The sequence below is a fragment of the Pan troglodytes genome, chromosome 7 (assembly GCF_028858775.2).
Source record: "Pan troglodytes isolate AG18354 chromosome 7, NHGRI_mPanTro3-v2.0_pri, whole genome shotgun sequence".
Classification (NCBI taxonomy): domain Eukaryota; kingdom Metazoa; phylum Chordata; class Mammalia; order Primates; family Hominidae; genus Pan; species Pan troglodytes.
In genome coordinates this window covers 152,508,803-152,528,623 of record NC_072405.2, presented here as the reverse complement: position 1 = coordinate 152,528,623, position 19,821 = coordinate 152,508,803, and the positions used below count along the sequence as shown (strand labels likewise).

The 19,821-nt window shown below is 57.9% G+C and overlaps 2 long non-coding RNA genes across 2 annotated transcripts; one reads left to right on the top strand and one right to left on the bottom strand.

Moving 5' to 3' along the window:
• Positions 1-851: 851 nt before the first annotated feature.
• Positions 852-11,402, bottom strand: LOC107976533 (uncharacterized). Its single transcript, XR_001720579.3, has 3 exons — positions 11,305-11,402; positions 2,984-3,175; positions 852-1,592 (listed from the first exon to the last, which is right to left on the bottom strand). It is a non-coding gene; the product is annotated as an uncharacterized LOC107976533 (long non-coding RNA).
• Positions 11,403-14,549: 3,147 nt separating this feature from the next.
• Positions 14,550-19,812, top strand: LOC134810800 (uncharacterized). Its single transcript, XR_010159388.1, has 3 exons — positions 14,550-14,959; positions 15,084-15,249; positions 17,933-19,812. It is a non-coding gene; the product is annotated as an uncharacterized LOC134810800 (long non-coding RNA).
• Positions 19,813-19,821: the final 9 nt, after the last annotated feature.

Sequence of the window (19,821 nt, the reverse complement as noted above, 5' to 3'; positions counted from 1 at the left end):
TGCCGGGCCAGGGCTCAGGAGTCTGTGGCCCTCTCTCTCCTGCCCTCCTTGCTGGCTGTCTCTGGTATGATGGAGACAGCATGGATCACACACCTCTGCCTCAAATCCTGCCCGGGAGGGTGACATGGACAAGCTTGCAGGGCGTGGAGGCTCAGGCTGCTGTGGGAGGGTTGGGCCTGGCACCCTCCTCATGCGGGAGCTGTGGGGACCATGCCTTGGGGAACCCACTGCCCAGGAACTTCCCGGCTGCTGGCCTTAGGGCCCCAGGACACTGCTGGGCCCCTTGAGCTCTGAGCCATGGATCTGCCGAGGGAGCTCACTGGAGAAGTCCCTTCTGCTCAGCAGCAGCCACAGGATTTGGGGGTCCCAGTGCAAAATGAAAATGCAGGGCCTGGACCAGGGCAGGAACATGGGTCCTCTCTTCCCTTTGGCCCTACATATCCCTAGTCTTACTCACTCTGCCAGCCTTCTGCCCCGCAGGTTTGGCTCAAAGGCTTCGGGCTGGAATCACCTGAAGCCTCACTCAGTCACATGCTTCCTGGTTGATGCTGGCTGTCTGCTGGGACCTAAGCTTGGGCTGAGGATTCCAACACCCACACTTTTCCTCTCCATGTGGATTGGGCTTCCTTACAAGATGGCAGCTGGCTCCTGGGGGAGCATTTCAAGAGAGTGAGCCAGGCAGAAACTGCATCCTTTTTATGACTTCTCCTCAGAAGTCACATGGCATCACCTCCATCACATTCTCTTGGTTGGAGCAGTCACAAGCTCCCTAGGTTCCAGAGGAGGGGAAGGAGACTCCGCTTGTCTTAGTCTGCTTGTGCTACTATAACCAAATACCCAAGATTGAATACTTCATATCGAACAGAGATTTATTTCTTACAGTTCTGGAGGCTGCCAGGGACCGGCATCTTTCAAGAGCCTTCTTGCTCCATGATCTTATGGCAGAAGGACAAGAGCACATGTGAGAAAGAGGGAAAGGCTGTACCCATTCTCTCATCAGGAACCCACTCCCTCAACAATGACAATCCATTCATGAGGGCAGAGCCATCAGCACCTAATCACCCTTGTGATAGTGTTGAAAGGTCCCACCATTCAACACTATTGCATTTGTGTTTACGTAAAGTTTTCAGCGCATGAATTTTGGGGGACACATTCAATCCATAGCACCACCTCTTGATGGAAGAGTGGTAAGGTGACCATTTTCGGAAAATGCAATTTGCCACAATTCCCCTTTTCTTCTTGCTCAGCTTGTTGGAAGTTATTTTACTGGTGGTGTGAGTCAAACCATCACTCTGAGGCTTTCAGGCTTGGAGGTCCCTCCTGAATGGCGTTGTGGTGTCTTCCACTGGACATCATGGTAACACAGCTGTATCCAGGAGATCCTCTGGGTTGTGGGCACTCTCTTCATGTGGTTCTTCAGGACTCTTATCCTTGATAATCAGGGTTGATTCCCCAGCCACTGCCTTCATGCTGCTTTGCTTGTTAACTTGGTGGCACCAGACAGGTGGCCAACTCAGCCCCCAGGGCAGCAGAGCCATTCCTGTGACCCCTGGTGGAAACATTCCTGCACTGGGCATTATCTTGGGCAGTCCCTAGAAGGGGAATGTGAACTGGTAGAGAATGTAACCATGAGAGACACCACCCCATAGGTTCTGCCTGGGGGAGAAGGAGCTCCAGATATAAGTCCCTCCTTCTCAGCACACACCCCATCCTGTACGACAGCAGCCCCTCCGCATGGGGCATTGTTTCTAACTGGGGTCTTCAGGCACCCTCTTCATTGTACAGGAGGCCAGCTGCTTCAGGGTGATGGAGGAAGCCAGGGAATCCTGGAGGCCTCAGGTGTGACTCTGCTTTTTTTTTTTTTTTGCTACAAAATAGTTTCCTTGTTGGAAGATTTAAAAAGGGCTCTGGAGTCTCAGGCCCAGAGTTCTTGCGGAGGGGGAGAAATGGCTACCTGCTGTCAATACCTTAGTCTTTTAAGTCTGTTTAAGCATCTCTCCATCCCCCATCCATCCTCCCATTCCCCATCCATCCACGCATCCATTTATCCCTCTAACCCCCATCCATCCATCCACCTATCTATCCATTCCTCCCCATCCATCCATTTATCCATCTATCCTTCCACCCCCCATCTATTCATCCATTCCCCATCCATCTACCCATCCATCTACCCGTACCCCCAACCATCCACCCACCCATCTATCCCTCTAACCTCCATCCATCCATCCATCCACCTGTCCATCCATTCTTCCCCATCATCAATTTATCCATCTATCCTTCCATCCCCCATCTATTCATCCATTCCCCATTAATCCACCCACCCATCCACCCATCCACCCACCCATCTATCCCTCTAACCCCCATCCATCCACCTATCCATCCATTCAGCCATCTATTCTTCCATCCCCTATCTATTCATCCATTCCCCATCCATCCACCCACCCACCCACCCATCCACCCACCCACCCATCTATCCCTCCAATGCCCATCCATCCACGTATCCATCCATTCCTCCCCATCTAGCCATTTATCCATCTATCCCTCCATCTTCCATTTATCCATCCATTCCCCATCCATCCACCCACCCACCCACCTATCCATCTATCTCTCCAACCCCCATCTATCCATCCACTCATCCATCCCCGTCCATCCCCCATCTATGCATCCATCTATCCATCCCCTACCCACCTATCCATCCATTCACCCATCCATTCCCCAGCCATTTGCCCATCTTTCCCTCATTCACCCATCCATCTATTCATCCAATTCCCCCATTCATCTACCATCCACCCATCCATTCCCTATCCAGCTCCCATCCATCCACCCACCCATCTATCCACCCATCCACCAACCCACTCATCCATCCATCCATCCCCTATCTATGCATTCATTCATTCATTTCGCCATCTGTCCCCCACACATCCACCCATTCATTCATTTGCTCTCTGGACAGCTGCCTTCTAAGCACCCCCACCCCACCTACCTGGGCTCAACACAGGAAGTAAAGCAGGACTCCTGTGCCCCAGAAGCTCCCAGTGTGGTGGGAGTGCATCCATGTAGACAGAGAAGCCACATTCACCATGGGCGGCACAGAGGAGGAACACAGGAACAAAGGTGTCACAGGTCAGGTAACATTGCTGGGGTCTAGGTAGCTTCCAGATGGGGTGACCTTGACCTGCAGGCAGGGAGGAGTTGGTGACCTCCCTCCCATCTAGGGTCACCTGCACAGTCCTGTAGCAGCCAGACACCTAGAACCAATTTTTGGCCTGACGTTTTCAGTTCTCCCTTTAACCAAATCATTGCTCCTTTTCCCGGCGAGTTTCCAATTTAAATACCCAAATTGTTTACTTGCTGAAATCAATCGACAAGGGACCAGCTTGTATTTGCGATTCAATTGACTATGATACACTGTATTACAATTACAGCTCGAATGGATTTCTTTTTAATTTATTTTTCTCTTAACGGTCTCCTCCGCGGTAATTCCAAGACTAATTGTCCTCCTGATCATCCTCATCAGCTGGAGGAAGGATAATGAATTGCTGCAGTTCATAGAGGATGCCGGCCAGGAGCTGCCGGGTCCCCAGCCCTCCCAGCACCCCTTCCCCGAGTCCTCCCTTTCAGGCCGGCCCACGTGCTGTGAGCTGAAGTCCTCCCAGGCGAGGCTTCACTGTCAACGGTTTCATCTGTTCGGCTCAAGATGGGGCGAGTCCCAGAGGAAGACGGCAGACCCTGCCCCTGCCCCTGCCCCTGCCCCTGCCCCTTCCGCTGTCTCGTGGCTGCTCTGTGAGTTCCCATCTGGCAGGGAGCAGCCTGGAGGCCCATCGGGCTCTGAGGGTCTGTGATCTGCTGCATATTCCTGAATGAACCTCTTCTCCCTGGGCCTTGGTTTCCCCATCTGTGAGATGGGCCCCCGGTCTCTAGAGCCCCTTTGGCTGAGACCTTCTGTGAGTCTGTTTAGGGCTCGGGGAAAGGAGGGCTGGGCAGTGCGTCCTGCATGACTCTGGCTCAGAGCCTGCCTCTGCTGTCACCTGTCCTTCCCCCTTCCCCTCACATCCCACCGTCCACTCTGGGGTCTGTGTGCCCGTGTGCCTGGTGCCAGCTTGGCACCAGGTGTTGGACTGGCTTGGCTGTGCAGATGGGCATCATTGCCAACCCCGCTTTCCAGATGGGAATACGAGAGGCCCTCAGGTACCAGGGGCCTTCGGCCCAAGAGCCGGGCTTCACCCCAGAGCCGTGTGGCCATGGAGGCACTGCTCCAGCTGTGCCCCACCGAGGGCGCTTGCCTGTGCTCCCTTGGGAGAGACTTCCCTGAGCCCTGCATCCACCCTGGGGCTTGCTTCGGTGAACAAGCCACACCCTGCCCTGGCATGTCCCGTAGCGGGGAGAGGGGAGGCAAGGTCTCGCCAGGGCTCAGGTGGGGCCCCCAGCACCACCAGGTGGAGACCCCTGCAGGAGAGGCCACCAGAGGCAGAGATGCCACGACCCCCTGAGAAGTGCTTCCCGATGTGTACGTGCCTGTGTGTGTTTGTGTCTGTGTTTGTGTCTTGCTTCGGTGTGAGCATGTGTGTGTGCATATGTAAGCATGTGTGTGCATGTGTGTGTGCATATGTGTGTGAGCATGTGTGTGTGTGCATGCACGTGTTCCTTGCGCATGTGCATATATCTGCATTGTGGTGTCTGTGTGTACCTGTGTGTCCATGTGTGTCTCTGTGCACGTATGTGCCTGTGTGTGTGTCCATGTGTCTCCGTGTCTGTGTATATGCGTGTTTGTGTGTGTGCATGTGTGTGCACGTGTGTCCATGTGTCTCCGTGTGTGTGTCTGTGTATATGCGTGTTTGTGCATATGTGTGTGCACATGTGTGTGTCCATGTGTGTCTCTGTGTGTGCATATGTGTGCATGTGTTGGCACGAGGGAGCCACTCACAGAGCCTGAAGCAATGGGGTCCTGGCTCCTGTCCACCTGATGCCTTCCTGACCGGGCCTCAGTTTCTCATTTGTGATGTGGGGTGAGGGTGAGAGGCATCTGTGTGGCCCTTTAGAGGTGACCAGATGCCTTCGTCCGTCCTTTGTCCTCTGACCTTCACACAAGTGAGGGGTGTGGGGGATGTATTTAATGACCCCCCTCAGCGCCTGGCAGCCTCCATGGTGGACCCAGCATCTGGGCCTCTGCCCCTGCCCCCCACCCCCGGCGCTCCCTCCACGCCCTTACACATGGGAGACGCACAGCTCCCCAGGCTTCCACATGGATTGATTTGGCGGCCCCAGGAATAGATGTGTCCATACATTAGGTGCGTGTGGAAACATGGCCCCAATAACCCCAGCCCGCATGCCTCTGCCTGAAACATTCTCGCACCATGGGAATTATTTTGCTATTTTGGGGTATAGATCCTCACAGGAGCTGAGATGCCATTTCCATCGTGGGTGCCACGATCATAAAAAGGAGAATCAATGACAGGGTGCGAGGCGGGATGAGGGAGGGGAGCCCCGGCTGTGTCTGGTGCCGGAGTCAGCCCCCAGGCTTCCAGAAAGGTCCAGGTGCCGAGGGCACCCAGCTGGAGTCAGCCCCCAGGCTTCTAGAAAGGTCCAGGTGCCAAGGGCACCCAGCTGAAGTCACCCCTGGGCTTCCAGAAAGGTTTGGCTGCCAAGGGCACCCAGCCTGCACCTCCTGGCCTCTCTGAAGCCGCCAGAGGTGAGGTCAGCGAGGATGTCCAGCCACAGGAACCAGGAGCTCAGATGACCCTGTGGACTGGAGGGGACAGGAGACCTCCCAAGACCATGTGGCAGCGGGACACGGGCAGGGTCTTGCCCAATCACTTGAGTTTCTGCCCCACAAATACACCAGCTGGAGGGAGACAGCGCCCCCTGCACACGCAGACCCTGATAGACCCCGAAAGCTCCTGTTTGTGGAGTCCCCGCCCCTGGCCCAGCCCCTGCTGACCACCCTGGCCCCGCCCCTGCTGACCACCCTGGGGCAGCCCCTTGGGCTTCATCTCAGATTCAGGAGAGGTCTTGGGTCTGGGTTCTGACTCTGGTTTCAAATCAAGCTTGGTGGTTCAAACTTAGGAAGGTCGTTTCCTTGACTTCAGACTCCTCATTTGTACAATGAGCCAATAATACCTTCCCCCGAAGGTTCTGAGTAGCTGGCATTTTGATGTCTTAGGGAGGGGCCTGGTAAATGCAGCACTTTTGGCTCTGTGGGTCTGTACTGTCTGCAATGGGCTGGGCCGCTCAGAGGCAGTGAGTGTGCAGGCAGAGAAGGGGGTGCTGGGGCTCTCAGAGGCAGTGAGTGTGCAGGCAGAGAGTGGGCCCACTGCTCAGGTGTGGGAGGCTGGGTGAAAAGGCTCTGAGGTCTCTTCAAATAGAGTTGAGACAGAATGGCAAGGATGCCCAGGATCCGAATCACCTAGCCACGCCTAGAACTGCAGACGTCCTTCCGGAGCTGCGCCCCCCGTGCTGCAGCCAGGAGGCACGTTCTCCCTGCCCCTGCTCCTGTCCCTGTCCCAGGGGAGGGGGCTGAGGTTCCCAGCAGCACCTGCCATGCACTGAGATGCCAGGGAGCCTGAATTCAATTATGCACCAGGTGTTATGTATGTGGCATCCCACGGATACATTGATCTCTCAGGGTGACAGATCGGTTATGAATCAGGTAACAGACCAGCTTGTAACTGAAATATATTGGATTGTGCAGGCGGCCTGGCTGAGTATCGGCTTGAGGGGAATAGGGCAGATTTACGAGCCTGGGAGGGTGGCTGGGGCATCAGCCGTTCACCCTGCACAGTCACAGCTGCTAGCCTCACACCTGTGCCCAGGGAGCCGGGAAATAGAGAGTTGATCTGGGAGAGGAGGAGGGAACAGCACGGAGAAGGGTCCACAAGCGGGAGGGCCCAGGAAGGGGGCACAGAGCAGGGCAGGGAGGCTGTGGGCCCTCGAGAGACCCTGGGGGCAGCGTGGGAGGATCACGGGTCTGGAGTCCAGGGCAGTGTGGCGCTCCTAGGACCTGATCATGGTTGTGTTCCCTTTCATGAGTGCTTCGTGCCCCGGGAACTTGTCAGTGATTGCCTGGGTCCCCTCTGATGACACAGCCCAGGAGTCAGATGCCATCATCATCCCCTTGCAGCTAGGCAGGCCAAGCTCAGAGATGGCAAGAAACCTCTCTGTGCCATGCAGCCGAGGGGAGGCCAAGATTGCAAAGCCAGGCAGGCTGACTTTGTGCCTTTTGCTTCCCCGTTCAGCTCTTCTGAACCATGACAAGCAGGAGTGAGGCCCCATGGAGGGAGCCCTGCCCTGCCACTCAGGGAGTGCACCCCAGGCCCCCGGCGCTCAGCCTGTTCGACCTCAGCCTCTACACACAGCAGACCAGGACAGGGGCCCTGCTCGGAGGTGGGAGCAGTGCTCTGATCTGCCTGGCAGAGGGCGGAGACGGAGGCTGGAGGGCTCTCAGGGTCAGAGCTGGAGGCCTGGGCATGGGAGGGCAGGGAGAGCCGGGCTGGGGACTCTCGTCATCCACAGTACTTGGCTGATATCACTGTTCAGGTGTTGCCTCCCTGTGGGGAGTCAAATGCCCTGAGGACAGGGGGCCTTTCTTTCCATATGCAGAGCCCAGCCAGGGCCCGGCCTGTGAGAAGCTCAGAGAGAGGGCAGCGTGAGCGGATGTGGTGGACATCTGGGAGCACCCACAGTCCTGGAGCTTGGACCCGCCTGAGATGAGACACCAGGGCTCAGGACTCACCCTCCAGTCACAGTCCGCCTTCAGTATGTGACCTTGGTCAGAGCTCAGACTGTGACCAGAGCAGGGCTGAGTTTGGGGCCAGAATCATGGCTTAGACTTTGCCTAGGATGAGGCTTGGATTATGACCTGGGTTAGGACTCAGTGTATGGCTATGATCGGGGCTCCGTGTGCGGCCCAGATCAGGGCTCGGGGTGCGGCCCTTAGAGGAAAGGAGATGCCTAGGCCACTGGAGAACAGAGCTGTCATCCCCTGGGTCCCTTCCCTCCATGCTTTCACCAAGGACCCGATCAAGACCATCAACGGATGCACAGAAGCTTCTGGATCTGCTCAGGCCCCTCTGTGGTGAGAACCCCCCTCTCCCTGCTGTGGGTCTCTGTCACTGAGCGGCCCCGTGAGCATCTCCAGTGAGCTCCTTCCAGGGGGAGGCTGGGGGGGTGGAGGGGGCCCAATTTATCTCTATTTATGCCTCTCCTTATAGCTCCACCAGCTTCTCAGTAATGTTTATGGGGTTCAATTATTGTATCTTCAATTGATATGAGTGATTTCAATGGTTCTTGATGTTCCGTGTTAAATCTCCAGTGGAAAATATCTTCAATGTTCAGCAGAAAACACCTAGTCATTGCCGGCAATGCAGCCACGGAGGCCTCGCCGGGAGATGCGGGCCCGGTTCTGGGTGGCAGGTGAGGTGTCCTCACCCCTGGGCCCACAAATCAGTGTGGGGTGACACCCCTCCTCCACCCTGGCAGCTAGAGCACCTCATGGTGAGAACTTAGCTTTTATCGGAAAATAGAGCTGGGGCTTGAGGCTGGGAGCGATCCGACATACTGGTTTCCTGTTTCTGTTGTAATAACTAACCACCAACCCGTGACTTCAACCAACAGAAATTCGTTTCTCACAGCTCCAGAGTCAGAAATCCAGAAGGAGAGTTAGGGGCTCCATCTAGGCGTCGGCAGAGCGGGCTCCTCCCAGAGGCCCCATGGGAGGCTCCCTCCTGGCCTCTGCAGGCTTCTGGAGACCTTCTGCTTTCCTCGAAGCCTCTGTCTTGCAGCCCTTCCCCTCCTCACACCTGTCTCCTGCCTCCCTCTCTTTTTCTTTTTTGAGATTGGGTCTCGATTTGTCACCCGTGCTTGAATGCAGGGCTGGAATGCAGTGGTGCCATCATGCTTCACTGCAGCCCCCATCTCCTGGGCTCAGGTGATCCTCCTGCCTCAGCCTCCCGGGTGGCTGAGACTACAGGGGCACGCCACTATGCCCGGCTAATTTTTAATTTTTTCTGTAGAGACGAGGTCTTGCTATTTTGCCCAGGCTGGCCTTGGCCTCAAGTGACCCTCTCACCTCGGTCTCCCAAAGTGCTGGGATTATAGGCATAAGCCTGGCCACCTGCCTTCCTCTTAAAAGGACCCTTGAAGTGACATTTAGGACCCACCTGGGTCCCCCAGGATTGTCACACATCTCCTGGTCCTTCACATCTGCACATCCCTTTTGCCACGTAGGGGGCATATCCGCAGGGTAAGGTCCATGCATGGTGTGTTTCCATGGTAACATGGTAAAAGGGAAACACGCAAGGACAGGTCCTCACCACGCCTGTGAAAGCCTCAAGGCTACCCTGATAGTTGCAAGGGGTGCGGCTGCCAACCCTACCTCTTGTGTTTGCATCACTACCATCCTCCCCCAGTAAAAGCAGCTGATGCCCCTGCCCAGCCCACACAGGAACTCCTTGTAAACACACTTTGCTTTGCCACAGCTCGTATGCATCTTAAAGGAAGTTTCTACTGAGCCGTGTCCCCTCCTCAATGTCGTTCAGTCATGCAACAAACACCTGTGCAGACAGAAGGAAACAGAGGTGGGTCAGACACCAGGGACGCTCAGCGGGAGGAGGCCGGTGAGCAAACGCATCTCACAATTTGGCAAACGAAGGCTGCAAGGTGCCTTCCAGGAAGTCTGGACTGTGGACTGAAGGGAGGATGGTGGCAGGGTGGTCTGGAAGTGGCCAGGAGTAGCGGCGACCTCGGCCTGCCTCCAGGTTCTGCCTCTATCTCGTGCCATGGACTGCAGGCAGCCCTACTCAGCAGGACAGGCTGTGCTGATGCTGGCTGTGCGGTCCAGTGGGCTCCGGGATGGGCAGGAGGGAGATGGGCATGGCGAGGAATGTGCAGAAACGGATGAGGACGGGAGAGTCATGGGTGACCTGGAGTCGGGAGAATAGGCCTGATGAGATGTTTCAAGTGGTGTCAGGCTGGAGCCCTGTGGGAGGCGGGTGGGAATGGGGATACCCTTTTACCTCTGATGAAGGGGCTAGGGCCCTTGGCCAGTCCCAGGGTGAAGGCCTGCCATCGCACAGGGTTACTCAAGGTCTGGATCCTGCATCACGACAGCAGCCCACATCCCACAATAAACAAAGGTGGTGTTATTAGGAGAGCTTGGCATCCCTCGCGGGCTCCGTTTCCTGGGGTTTCACTCTGTGAGTGCAGGAGCTCTTCAAATGTTTTGCCAATTAGACTGAAAGACCCACGAGAGGGCAGACGCCAGGAATCCCCAGGCAGGGACCTGCCCAGAGCCACAGGCCCAGCAGGATGAGAAATGCTGTGGGGGTGAGTTGGGCTGTGGGCTCAGGCCACTGCCAGAAATAAGAGCAGTGAACAGAGGGCAGGCAACCCCATGGAAGTGGGGGTTTGTGGCAACCCAGGGTGGTCACGCAGCCCAGGGGGGTCGTGGCAGCACCACACATGAAGCCCAGGCTCCTTCCCTCCTGTTTCTCTGCCATCCTCAACACACAGCTTCCATCTGTGGCCAAGGTGGCTGCTCTTGCTCCGGCCACCACATCTATCCTCTGGCCAGCAGGGAGGGGAGAATGGACCAGGGTGGCCAGCTCCTTCCTGTTAGCAACTTAGCCCAGAGGCTTCCCTCGTCCCATCCCTCCATCCTACTGGCCATATGTTGGTCCCAGGACTACCCTGCTGAAGGGTGGCTGGAAAACAGAGTCTTTAGCCAGACAGCCAGAAGCCCTCCAAAACTGGGGAAAAAAATCGCAGGCTCTGCTACACTTAGCTGTTGTTAGTGAGGGAGGCGTCCAGGACGGGCCGAGAGGGCAGGCTGTTAGTGAGGGGGCAGGTGGGAGGTGAGTCTAGAATGTTCTCTGACAGAGTGTCTGGCAGAGTGCCCCCCCTTCCTTGTCAGGCCTTTCCAAGGACCCTTCAGGGAGTGTCCTGGGGTGTCTGGGAGTTTCCAGGTACGGGAGGGACACCCTCCGATTCTCACAGTCTATGGAGGGAGCAGCCTCACCCACGTCTCAGCGAAAACCCTCCCTCTGCTCACCCCAGCCACACGGCTGGAACTCCAGCCCACTTCTGCTGCCTGTGAAGTGAGTGAGGGCGTGAGGGCTGAGGGCAGTGGGCAGCTGGAGGCTGGGCTGGGCAGGGGTGGAGGGGTCTGAGGGCCCTCGGGAGAAGGCAGCTTCCGGCCTCGTGGCGCTGGGACCAGGTGGCCTGAGCTAAGTGGGCTGTAGCTGCCGCCCCTCTCTCTGCACTCACCTGGGAGCTGGGGAACCTGGGGGCTGGTCCCTGGCGCTGACTTACCCAATGCACTCGCTCTTGGGAGAAGAGAACCTGGGCCTCAGAGTGGTGCAGCAGCGGGACAGGAGAGAGGCAGGGGCTTGCTGCGGGGGCCATGGGGACTCTCCCCTTTCCTGCCCCAGCCCAGCAGCTGCAGCAGCTGCTAGGGGCAGAGCTGGCGCTCAGAGCCCGCCTTCCCACAGAGCCCTCCAATGAGAGGTCTTGCCCCTCCTCCCTGGGGGCGGGGTCTGGAGAGGGGCGGAGCCTTTCTCCCAACAAGGGAGTGAGAAAGAGGTGCCCAGTTTAGGAGCTGAAGCAGCTGAGTTCCAGGGCCTGACAGTCAACAGGACCCGGTAGCGATGAGGCTGCATTGGTCTGGGTGCACAGTCAGGCTGACAGCCCTGCGCGTGCGAAAGTCGACTCCTTTGGGTGATGGAGGCTGTGGGCTGCCTTCTCCCTGCACTGGGAAGGGGCGAGGCTCCCAGCTACACCAGCTCTGTTGTGGGTTGGGGACACTGCCCCTTCCCGAGCCCAGTGCCTGTGGGACCTACAGTCCTCCCTGAGAATCCTGCAGCCCTTGAGTGACCCCAGCCTGGAGATCAAGGACCTTACCTTGGCACCCAGGCCTGGTATGAGCTCTGACTTCAAAGTCTGAGCGCTCTACCCACCCGGGGCCACGCACTCTGTCACCCTAAGCGTTCTCCCACAGCCCCTGCTGTCCTGCAGATGTCCTTGCAAACTCAATTTTCCTTCTGTATGCAATTCTCTTGCACCTCTATTCCATCGGCAAACTCCTGTTAGTGCGTCAAGACAGAATCCTGATGTCTCCTCCTCCAGGAAGCTTTCCCTGGTTGCACTCACTCCCTGCCACCTCCTCTCCTACCCTCCACATGCAGGGGTGGTTGTTGCCTCCCTATAAGCAGCTGCCCTGGCCTTTCTAGGGGTGGCTCCCCACTGGGTTCAGTGCGGCTTGTCCTGTGCAGCCGGGCTGGTCCTCAGGAAATTGATGCTTCCCATCACTCGCCTGTCTTCTTGGAACGACTTCAGGGTTTATTGAATCTGGAAAGAAAGAAGAGCAAAAAAAGGGAACCATGTACATCGCACAAATCAGTTGTTCTGACAGTTTTATTAAATAATGGGGCGGTTCAATCATGTTGTGAAACAAGGCTCTGGGGAGGAGGCAAGAGGCAGGATCTGGGGCTTGAATTTCTGGAAGAAGTCTAGCATCTTCCGGAATTGATCGAGCCTCCTTCATACTGTGGAAGATGTGGGTTCAGACCCAGGCTTTCCACCAGCAGCGGGGTGGCTGGGAGCCTCGCCCGCCCTGCTCCCACCTGCTTGCTTCCCAGAGGGTCAGGTGCTGGTGCTCCAGGCCTGCTTGCTGTGGGAGGGTGTCGCTGAGGAGAGCCAGGGAGCCACGAGAATTCCCTCTTCAGGGCCTTTTCTAGGAGGGCAAGAGGAGGCCGAGGCCCTGAGAGAGCCAATATGGGGTCCGGGCCCTCGGCTGGGAGGGTGGAGGCGGTGGAGGAGACACGTCTATTTGACTCCACCTGCCGGGAGCTGGGTGGCTTGTGCTAGGAGACCCTGGCAAGCCCCCCAGCCCCTGCACCGCCCTCCCCACCCGGCCCAAGCTCCTGGCCTTCAGCATCCAGAGCTCCCAATGAACTTCCCAGGTCTCCCCAGGATTCCCAAGGAAACTTCATGCAAGATGCAGTGGACTCAGATAGAGAGGCCCCAGCCAGGCACTCCCTGAGGCCTCTTCCTGGGGCTTCCACAGGTCTCCTGCAGCTGCTGGACACTGAGGGACGCTGGCCACTGTGGGCAGTACAGCATGGTGCTTGGCAGGCGGGGCCTGGAACCTGCCGGGTCTCTCCTCCTCCAGCCTCGGCTGCCGTCCACAGAATGGGAAATACCTGTGACTTCCTGGGACAGGATGGGATGTGGTGGCTGCGTGGATGTGCACCATGAGCTTCCGGGCCGCCCTGCTCGGCGCTGACCAGTCCTTATCAGGTGGGTGTCACTTGCTTTACAGCGGGGCTCAGAGGCCACACCGAGGGGCAGCAGTGCCGTTGGCTCTGGGAAGAGGTCCCACCCAGGCAGGGGTCCGGCCCCTCTCCTCCCAGGCCCTTGCCCTGCCTAGTACGGGCTGACTTTCAACGTCTTTCTCTGGGCTCAGCTGCTCGAGGCTGCTACTCAGGGGCTGGGCCTGTTCCATGAGCCCAGCAGCCCCGTCTCCCTCTGTCTCTCAGGCTCTGCCACCCTGGCCTTTCCACCTGCTCCTGGCTGCCAGCTCTCCGACACCTTCATCCTTGGGTTTGGCTTTGGACCCTGACTGGGTCAGCAGCCTGGGTTAGGAGGCCTTCCATTGCCCTCCAGGGACTCCTGGGGCACCCGCCACGTGCTGGGGCTCTGCGGGCGCTGGGGAGCCGAGGGCATGCAGCGGGGGGTTGGGCCCAGGTATGGGAGCTGAGGGCAGCACGGCCATGGGAGGGGACTTGGGGGATCTCTGGATATCAGGGCAGTGTCTTTGCACTGAGGGATGGCACTCCTGGAGGTTCACTGCTGGTTCCAGAGCACAGAGGTGTGACTCCTGGAGGGTGGCCATCCCTGCGGGGGGTCAGAAGATGATGGGGACAGTGCGGGGCGAGGCAGAGGCTCTCAGGTCCCCTACCGGACTTCAGGACGAATCACGTGAACCCGCCAGCATTTCACAATTTTGACCTACAGAGCCAGCAATGTCACATCGCCGACCCCAAACACCTCAAGGGTGTCACCACCAGGCTGGGCTTGGGCTGCATCCCGTGGTGCCCAGGAACGTGAGTTTCCACCCTGCAGATGCTGTGCCAGCTGGGCAGGGTGAGGACGAACTAGAGAAGCAGGGGCAGAGCAGGGCCCGGCCCCAAGCCCTGGATGCCCTCGCAGGTGGGACAGGGTCAGCGTAGCTCTGCGGGGCAGGTGGCCCTGGATGGACCCCCAGCCCTGCCCTCATTAGCGGGGTGCCCTCACGGGAGTGGCCTTGCCTCTGGGTGCCTTGTCTTTTGAGGGGGCATAAGAGTCTCATCTGCCTCCTGAGCTCTGCTGAGGAGGAGGAGCCGAGCTGTTTCGTGCGGGTGCTGGCAGGGCCTGGCGTGTGTGCAGCAGGCATCTTTGCTCCAGGCAGGGTGCGGGGCAACGGGAATGCGGTGACCCCAGGCTTCTGAGTTGGGATCAGACGAAAACCTTAGGGGGCTGGTGCCGGGATGGACCTCAAAGCAGGGGGTGGGGTGGGGGTCAGGGAGCCCTGGAGGGTGGGAGGCCAAGGGAACACCTGACCAGGCACCAAGGCCCCTGCCCTTGGGGACAGCTGGGGAGAGGGTGGAGCGACCCCGGCGTCGAGTGTGGATAAAGCTGTCATCCATCTACCCCAGTCCTGCTTCTGAGGGGCCCTCTCTCCTTCCCCACACTGGTCAGGCCATGAGCAAGGAGGGGCACCCCACAGGGAAGAGGGGGCCTCTTGCCCGGCAGCTGGGCTGACCTCCAACCTCTGACCCCTGACGGGCTGGAGCACCCCACATGAACAAGGCACCTGTGCAGCAGAGACCTGAAAAAGAAGCAAAAGAAACCCTCGGGGAGAAGCAGTGCCCCTCCCGTGCGGCTCCTGCCCCCGGCAGGCCTTCTTTCTCCAAATAGACCAAACATGGTAATTTTATGTACAAATCAAGCCACGCATTACACATTTTTATGTTCTTATGTTAACAAAGTGACTTTGGATCCATCAAAGGCACGAGAAAAAAGCATTCCATTTATTTTTGCCCCCTGAACAGCCCTCCTGTCCATCATCCTTCCCGTCATGGCCCTGGCTGCACCTCCGGATGGACCCAGCCCAAGCCCCGTCACACAGCAGTGGCCCGGTCACCCTTGGAATGGCGAGCCTGACCCTCCACCGCCAACCTCCTCTGACCTTCCGAGGCCCCTCTGACGCGCACACTGGTGAGTCCTTGGCCTGACACTCGGAGGCCGAAGAGGCTGTCACCTTCCACACCCCCATGCCAGGCCCTCTGCACAAGCCTGTCTGATTCCTCTCCCTTCCTTGAATATTTCCTGCCTCTTTGTTTCTACTCAAAATGCCCCTCACCTGCCCTCTGAACCCCCTGGTGAACTCCTACACATTCTTCAAAACCCGACTTGAAGCCCCCCTCCTCTGTGAAATCTCCCATCAGGGAGCTGACAAGTGCTATTACTGAGCACACTTTATGTGTGTCCTCTCTCAAAGCCAAAAGGGCACCTTGTACTGCCAGACAGGCAGGAGCTCAGAGCTGGGAGGAGGGGCCAAGGTGTGGGGAGGAATGGTGGGATTCCGTCCGTGGGTCAGGGTGAGCGGATGCAGAGGGAGAGGCTGCGCCTGCATGTGGGAGGTGCCCTGCTTTGGGGCGCAGTCAGCAGAGACCAGACCACAGAGGGCCCAAGGGCCCTGCATTCCGTTACACTTAGCAGGTCCTGTCCGTGGTCCCAAAGTGGCTGTGTCCTGGAGACCCTCACGGGCCCCGATGCTGACCTGCTGCCCTCCCCCTGAAGGCCCTCCTTGGGTCCTGGGCTCGGGACATTGGTGAGGAAGGGACGGGGACCGATACCAGGAGGCTGGGGCATGACCATGGCCAATACCCTCCTTATCTGGCTGCCCCCTGGGGAGAGCTTGTGGTTCCTGTTCAGATCCTGGCTGCCCTGGCCAGCTGTGTGACCTAGGGCAGGAGACGGGCCTCTCAGAGCCTGAGGTCATCGAGTGGCTGGGAGTGTGGTGTTGCCTTGCAGGGTGGCGGGGCGGCTGGTCCCGTGTGTAGGCTGTGATCCAGGATCCAGGCTGGCGGGAGGCGGGCCGCCATCTGGACGTGCATTTCTTGGTTTCTGTAATATGAAGACGTGAGCCGGTGTGGCCCATGCGATGCATGAGTCTGGGGCATCCGTCGTCTCTTTGACCTCTGAGTGGGGGAGACACTCTTGCTAATGGTGGGCATTTTGACAGCCGGCAGAGTCTGGAGCCGGAGGCCAGGTGGGCCTGAAGCTGGCACAGAGCGATCGGGTCCCCGAGGCCCGGGTGGGGTTAACTGTGGGTCAGGAGGCCTCTGTCATCTGCTGCTCTGGGCTGGGCTGGGCTCCTGATGACAAAGGCACCTCCCAGCGTGCTCCCAACTGGGGCAGGGTGCACGGCAGTGGGGGGTGGCTGAGGGTGGGAGGGAAAGGCGGGGTGCCCAGCTCTCTGCCTGTGCTTAGTTTACCGGCTCCCACAGAGTGGCTCTGTTTTGCACCAGTGAGCCCAGTCCCCCACTCCTCCCTCCCTGCTCTCTCCTCCCTCCCGCTCTTCCCTTCTCCCTGCTCTCTCCTCCCTCCTTCTCTTCCCTTCTCCCTGCTCTCTCCTCTCTCCTGTTCCTTCCTCCTCCCTGCTCTCCCCTCCCTCCTGATCCTTTTTCCTCCCTGCTCTCTCCTCCCTTCTGCTCCTCCCCCATCCCTGCTCCTCCCTCCCACTCCCCCTTCATCCCTGCCCTCCCCTCCCTCCTGCTCGTTTCTCCTACCTGCTCCTCCCTCCCTCCTGCTCCTCCTTGTTCTATGCTCCTCCCTCCTCTCTGCTCCTCCCTCCTCCCTGCTCCTCCCCCTCCCTGCTCCTCCCCCGTCCCTGCTCCTCCCTCCCACTCCTTCTTCATCCCTGCTCTCCCCTCCCTCCTGCTCGTTTCTCCTCCCTGCTCCTCCCTCCCTCCTGCTCCTCCCTGTTCTATGCTCCTCCCTCCTCTCTGCTCCTCCTTCCTCCTTGCTCCTCCCCCTCCCTGTTCCTCCCTCCCTCTCACTCTTCTCTCTCCCTCTTCCTTCCCTCCCTCCTGCTCCTCCCTCCCTCTCCCTCCTCCCTCTCCCTCCTCCTTCCCTCCTTCCTGCTCTTCATCTTCCTTTCATGGCTTTGGCTGTCAGTTCCATCCCTGGGCCGAGTCCTCACTGTGAAACAGATGGTGCCAGTGCTGAGGCTGCCTTCATGGGGACCGCTGGTGGTTTGCCCCCGAGTGTGTCCCTTGTAGACCCCGCTCAGGGAGAGGGCCCAGCATGAGCCAGGTGTGGGGAAGGGTTCTCTCCTGACCTGGGAGCTGGAGAGCAGGGGGCTGTTGGAACCCAGGTTGGGAGCTAGGTCCACCCAGGAAAGGGGGCTGGTGGGAAGAGACAGCAGTGGCCATAACCCCTCACCTTAAACCTGGAGGTTCCCCACAGACTGCAGCCCCCTTCACCCAAGGAAAGTGGCTCTAGAGTGCGGGGGAGGGGATTGCTGGGATCCCTTATACAAGGACAGGTTTGTGGAAGTTACAAAGGGGTGTCCTAGCTAGTGGCATGTTCAGAGTATGGATGTTTCAACTGGAAAGACCTGGGTTTGAGTCCTGGCTCTGCCATTTAAGAGCAGTGTAAGCTTGGGCGACGACTCAGCCTCTGTGAGAACTGAATCATCAGCCTGTCTGTGTACACAGAGGCTTTATCCCACAAGACACTCTTTTCAAGGACTCCTACTTACCCTTCAAAACCCTGTTGCCAGGCCACCTCATTCAGGAACCTGGTTAGAGGACTGGGCTCCCCGCCTCTGCCCCTTGTTACCTTGCACCTGGCTGCTGTTATCACTCTTTGGCCTTCTTTCTCTCCCACCAAGCTTCATCCTGAAGTGAGGGGCTGTGACCTACTCATCCCTACATTCACCACCTCCGGTGCAGACCCGGGTCCAGAGCTCATGTTTAACACGTGTGCTGAGCGCAGCCGAGCCACAGACGTCACCGGATCATCCCATGTGTGGATCACCCCCAACTGGCCAGCGCTGTGCACTGCCCTCTCCAGGACACACCCAGGCCCTCCAGGGCCCCCCTTCCCTGTCTCTACATGACAGAGTCCATCACGGGCCTGGATACTCAGTAGCTGCTCAAGAAAGACACTCTCTTTCAATCCTGTCCCTAGCTGATCTTCCACTTAATCACCGAGGGTTTGTTGGGCATCTTGTGACAGGTGTGACTCTCCTGAAAGATGCAAAAGGGAAGAAAGCGGGAGCCTGGACCAACAAAGACCTGAGATGAATGAGACTGAGTGTTTGTCCCAATGGCTGTCATCACAGGGCCCTGGACAGCCCAGGGATGAGAGAGACAGAGACAGGGAGAGACAGTGGCAGGGAGAGCCAGAGAGAGGAAGAGACAGAGCCAGAGAGAGACAGAGACAGGGAGAGATATAGAGAGAGAGACAGCTAGGGAGAGTCAGAGACAGACAGAGCCAGAGACAGAGAGAGACAGAGCCAGAGAGAGCCAGAGACAGGGAGAGACAGAGCCAGAGAGAGCCAGAGAGAGGGAGAGACATAACCAGAGAGAGACAGATACAGGGAGAGCCAGAGACAGAGACAGACAGAGCCAGAGCCAGAGCCAGAGAGAGACAGAGACAGGGAGAGCCAGAGACAGGGAGAGACAGAGCCAGAAAGAGCCAGAGCCAGAGAGAGCCAGAGAGAGGGAGAGACATAACCAGAGAGAGACAGATACAGGGAGAGACAGAGACAGAGATAGGGAGAGCCAGAGACAGAGAGAGCCAGAGACAGGGAGAGCCAGAGACAGAGAGAACAGAGAGAGACAGAGACAGGGAGAAACAGAGACAGAGAGAGCCAGAGACAGAGAAAGACAGAGACAGGGAGAGCCAGAGACAGACAGAGACAGAGTTAGGGAGAGACAGAGACAGGGAGAGCCACAGAGAGCCAGAGCCAGGGAGATACAGAGACAGGGAGAGACAGAGACAGGGAGAGATAGAGACAGGGAGAGACAGAGACAGAATGACAGAGACAGAGAGAGCCGGAGCCGGGAAGAGCAGAGCACAGAGCGTGGGGAGAGAGCAGAGTGGCCTTGTTAACCATTTAGGCACCAGGTTTTGGGAGTGGTTTCCATGCATGTTTCTTCGACTGTTATTGGAACCCCAGGAGGTGGATGCCGTAGTCACCATTCTCTAGGTGTGAGGGTGGAGGTCCGGCGACTGGCTGCAGCTCAGGGATTGCGTGCATGGGGTCTGCATGGCCTCGGAGCGTGTGCTTTGAACTCATTGCTGTTCCCCTTGATAATGCATGTGTGTGCACACGTATCTATGCATGCACACACTGCCTGTGTGCACAGGTGTACACGTATGTGGGCCTGTATATGTCTGCCTAGGTTCATTGATGTGTGTGTGCATGTTTGCCATGCCTTTGTGCACATGTGTGAGTGCGCATATACATACGTGTGTGTGTGCATGATTGAGTGTGTGGGTGTGCATGCATGTGCACATATGTGTGGGGGAGCATGGGGCCATACAGGTGTTTGCGTGTGCATGTGTGTACATGTGGGGCACCTGCACGTGTGTGAATGTGTGTGTGTACCCACCTTGTGGACAGGCCCCATCAGGAGCAGGAAGTCGGCACTCAGCGGCCTCAGGTGAGGAGACAGGATGGAGAGAGACAGCAGCGGGGCCTGCAGGGCCCAGCCGGTGCCTGAAGCTGCCTGATGAGCCCGTCAGTTCCCCTTTGGGCCTCGCATAGGTTGG